Raw genomic sequence first — 5493 nt, 5'->3', positions numbered from 1 at the left:
TTATTTATTTATTTAATTATTTAAATTCTCTAGGTCTTACATGTATGAATATTATATATATATATATATATATATATATATGTGTGTGTGTGTGTGTGTGTATATGTTTATATGTTAGCTCACACTATCTGCTTGTGTTTGGTGATGATCGTGTAATGTGTTACATGGGAGCAGATGATGTTGTCGGTGGTTCTTCTGAGGCATAACATCAAAAAGGGGCTAGCGAGGAAAAACTTTTACGGGGTTTTATTATTTATGGATTTTGGATTTTGTAAACATTTACTTTTAACAGATTATGGGATGTAATAGGCAATTATAAATTGTGGTTTTGAATTATTACGATAATAAATGTTTTAAATTTTCTCGCGTTTTGGGAAAAGATAGTATAATAAATGAGGTTTTATTTCTATATTCTATTTTATTTATTTAAAATTAGTAATATCCGACCGTGATGTTACATTGTGCTGATTTGATTATTGTATGATTCAAGAGTCATTGTGTGGTATTTTTGCATACTTTGAAAGTGTAATATGGTGAACTCTGGAAATCTTTTGAAATAGTGCAAAGTCAAGCTCGGGTTGCCTTGACTAACTGGATGTAGCTTAGGTTTGAGTGAACGAGTATAAAAATCTTGTGCATTGCTCTTTTCTCTAACCTTTATCTCTTGTATTACATTTTAAAGTTTAAAGAATTTTGATTTGAATAATCATTTTGACATTCTTGTGTGATATGGCATTATCTGTAGCTTTTCTCATGTTTGTCTAACTCATTTGAACTTATCTTGATTGATCTTTCATAATGTCCTGACTTAAATCACAAATTTGCATTTATGTATTTTTCCCAATTTTTCAGACGATTATTTTTGTGATTTAATATGTTGCTTCTATCAGTATTGTATCCGTTTAATGAAATCACTCAACTATCTTTGTTTTTAATCGATTGAAAGTGTCAAGTCTAGGAGTGTTTGCATCCATACTTGGTGGTTGATTTGATTCAATTGAAAACTGCTTTAGGCTTTTAAAAGTCACCATATTTTTTAACTAGCCCATTCAATCCCCCTTCTTAACATTTCAACCATTTCAATACTTACACTAAATTCTGAATGTTCGTGCCACATTCATAATATGTTGTTGTTTTCTTTCCACTCTCTCATTTTGTTATGTAATAGTTGCATAATATGTCTTATAAGTGTATAGAACGCATTAATTTTACATATAATTTGACACTTATCATGCTTTAATTGATCATATTTTATAAGAAAACAACCTTTTTTGCTTTAGATTACAGAATGAAGAGTAGAGAAGTAAGAAAATAAGAAAATCGATGTCTTTGTGATTTTTTTTGTAGATATTTCCAAAGAATTTAAGGATGTGCAACTTAAGCCCCAAAAACGGTGTTGAGGGCTACAAAGGCGATTAAGGAAATACTCATGAGGAAGAAACCTTAAGCACCTGCTTGAGGAAAGGTAGTTACTGCTCGAGCCCCAAAATGTGTTGTTGAGTGCTAAGAAAGGTGGTTTCGAAAGATATGGAATCTAAGTTTTGCAGTTGAGCCACAAGATGACATTAAGCACTTAAGGCGGTTAAGAGAAAACCTTACATAGAGGAAAAACTCTGTGACTGAGTGCCAAAGCTGAAGTTGAGTATTGCTCTGAACATTTTATAAATACATACTTCATCTCCTTATTTTAAGCATTGAGTGGAGAATTAAACATGTAATAGTAGAATAGGAATACAATATTGGAGGCTCAAAGGATATACTTTGATTGTAAATCTTTTGTTTACATGTTGTTGGAATTGTGTCTTAATATAATTATTTAATTGATTTGCATGCAACTGCTTTTAGACTGATTAGTTACACGAGATGTCTACCGATCAATCATATTGAATGTCCACAATAGACATAACCAATCAAGCTATAAGCCCGTCTAGCCCTTAGTTATTTCATCGGTGCCCTTAGTTATTTCATCGGCCAGTCTATACATATCACTTGCCAAAAGAATAAGTAACTAAAATATATATGACACACCTTTCGTTGTATTGCGTTGGAATTGAATTTTACTTATTGAAGTTTGGACTTAAAATATTTTGGGTTTTCTTAAACAGATTCTCTACCTTGATTAAAACAAATATTAATTATTATTTGCACTAATTAAAATCATAAACAAATTTAATATGCCCTTTGATATAACATTAATAAAAGAGGCTCGTATATAAATTTATAAATAAGGAAATATTGAACTAAAAAAAAATCTTAAATAATGATCAAATTTAGTGATAAAAAATAATTAGTCATTATAGTGACCAATTTATATACTAATTTATAAACTAAAAATTATTGGTAACTAAACTGGTTTCAAAAAATTATAATTGATTTATAAATTAGTAACGAAAATAGTTTCTATTGGTCTTCAAATTGGTCCCTAACATTGAGATTCCATATAAATTAGTAACGAAAATAGTTTCTATTGGTCTTCAAATTGGTCCCTAACATTGATTTATAAATTAGTAACAAAAATAGTTTCTATTGGTCTTTAGTTTAATCTTTGTGCTTGTCGTTAGGGTTCCTCGTAATAATCTCGTTCTCCCTCTTTATTGAGATTTTCAGCTCTTAAACCTGCTTCTGGAGCTGTAGTGCTCATTTGCTTAAGTGTCGGAACTTTCCGCTAGCTTATTTCAAGGTAAGGGAAGCTAGGGTTTCGAGTTTTAAATCATTTTTGGCCTATTTTAAGTCTTCTTGGTGTTTGTATAGATTATACGTTGTTGTGAATATGTGGGATGCCTTACGTGGTTGTTTGAGTGTGGAAATGTGATTGTTGCAGGTGAGAATAGGGACGAGAACTGATAATCTCGCCCAGGCGAGCCAGGCTCACCTAAGCGAGACAGGCAGAGGCTCGCCTAGGCCTTCTACGCGAACTGTCGCTCAGACGGGTCATCCTTGTTTTGAGCGAGTTGATGCATCGCTTAGGCGAGGAGAGCTTGCCTAAGCGAGCTAGTGCGAATGCTCCCTGTTCCTCTTTTCGAGCTCTCGCCTAGGCGAAGGGAGCTCGCCTGAGCAAGAGTCCCTCTCGCCTAAGCGAGACCCTTCAGCCTGAGCGAATAGCTAGGTGAAAGTGTGTCCTAGTTTGATGTTATCTCTGTTCTTGGATGTTTGACATGTATTTGATTGAGTTATTATATAATGGCATGAGATGAATGAATATGCATGTGTGAGAGGGTGTATGAGATGTGAATGATGAACTTGGATAATTCTTGGTATGAAACGAAACATGAAATGGTTGGTTATGAAAATGACATTGTATTGATATGAAATAAAATTCTATATTCATGGATTGAATATGATGAGTTGGGTATGGATTTGATATGAGATATGGAATGATTCATGGGTAAGAAGTGATGAATTTTGACATGGTATTGGCATGAGGTACAATTCTATATTGGTGGATTTGGGAAGGATGAGTTGTTATTGATTCAACATGGAATATGAATGAGGAATGGTTATAAAGGTTGGTATGAGACTTATATGTGTGGTAAATATTACTTTATTGATTGAGTATGTTTGGTCTGTGTCAGTGCGTAATTCCATGAGCCTCTAGGTGAGACCTCATGGCAGTGCTTCAGTGGTCGGGACGTAATTCCATGACCCCTGTTAGTGGGAGTTCATGGTGGTGCCCCATCTATATAATTTTGTAAGGATTCAAGGTAATGTTGCATCCTGACACTTTAAGGAGTCAATTAGTCTCACTTAGTGTGGACTAACTCTTGTGGTTAGAGTAGCAGGAGGCCTGAAACTCACTAAGGGCTAACCTTGTGTGTGGGGATTGAGACATTGTAACACTTGTAATACTTAGCTTGGGGGTGAGCAGCTCGGGGGTGAGCAGAGATATCTACCACAAGTGCAAGCATCTGTTGAATCCGACCAGATTATATGTATCTGGAGGAGTCGTGTCGAGTCTAGTGTATTGCTTGAGGAGTCATAACATGTTTAGATGACATATACTACTTGGATTGTGAAATAGCATGTGATTGCATGATAAATTGTTTTCTACTCTAGCTTACCCTTTGTTTGTTTGATTGCTTTGTATGTTGTTCTTCTACTTTTGCGATGATCATTAATTTATTGATGGGAGCAAATGCAAGAGGTACTCGAGGTCAACAAGGAAGAGATGATTCCGCTGCATAGTCTACCTGGGCTGGACTTTATTTGGGTTTTTCTTTAGGGCTATGGCCCTTGTACTAGTCTGTCCTTTAAATTCCTATATGATATTGTAGTATTGAAACTTGGATTTCATTGTTATAAACAATTTAGCCTAATTATTATATAATATTATCCATAAGTCAAAATTAAACTTAAATAATATACTACCAAATGTGTAACATTCAACGCGTTAATTATCTTATGCCATTTATATTCTTTTTTATGTTCTAAATGTATAATTATATTAAATATTAAATACTTAGAGAACGAATTGTATCATCCATAATAAACTATTTAACTCATGCAAAATAGTTTTTAGTAAAATATATGTATGTAAAATATTCAAACATGCCACCAAATGTAAATTCTCAACAAAACATTTTTTGAAATGACTATGAAACAGCACGTAGTAGTATATATCCTATCATCCACCGTCTTTGATGAAAATTTAGTTCATACATGCATAAGTATGTAATATCTACAATTTTTATAAATATATTTACCGACATTTGTTCGTATTTATGAATATTTATCGAAATATAAACTTTGAAATAAAAACCAACTTTTATATATATATATATATATATATATATATATATATATATATATATATATATATAATATTAAAGTGATTTCAAATTATTGGCACTCATGTAATAGAATGTTTCGATTTAAGTTGTTGAAGTTGAATTTTGTCAAGAAAATTAGGTTAAACTCTTGTAGAGAGACTCTTGCTATCACAATAATTCTATTTAGCTCAAGAAAATTGCCTCTCCTGAAAAATGATATTGTTTTATCTAAAAGAAATTGGTCTCAATCAAATGGTGATACAAGTACTTCATCACCACCTCCATTTTGTTAGCAAAAATGAATAAATAACTAATCATTTATTGTGTAAATTCTCCTTAAATTATTTATTATCTTTAGTAATTACATTTGGCATTGGTAAGAGAAATTTTATCATCTATTAATTAATGGTGTAACTACTTTGAGCTAAATCAATAAACAATAATTTTTTTTTATATTGAAAAGAGAATACATCTTTTATGGTATTAATCATTGCTTAAAAAAAATAGTTATTTTTAAAATATTTGTTGAAACCCTAATACAGGGGTGGACAATAGTAGTAGGTTAGGCCAAAAAAATTAACAATTCTACATTAAAACTAAACTCTTATATTGTATGGAAATTCTATATTTTTGTAATTGTTGTGACGAAGAATAGCAAATTAAATAATAAATAGTTGCATTCATGGGTTGGGTTGAGATTCATACATATCATGCAATGCTATGCAAG

This window comes from Vigna unguiculata, chromosome 2, assembly GCF_037176805.1.
Source record: "Vigna unguiculata cultivar grain cowpea cultivar isolate G323 ecotype 2 chromosome 2, ASM3717680v1, whole genome shotgun sequence".
Taxonomy (NCBI): Eukaryota; Viridiplantae; Streptophyta; class Magnoliopsida; order Fabales; family Fabaceae; genus Vigna; species Vigna unguiculata.
This window is presented reverse-complemented; position numbering follows the sequence as displayed.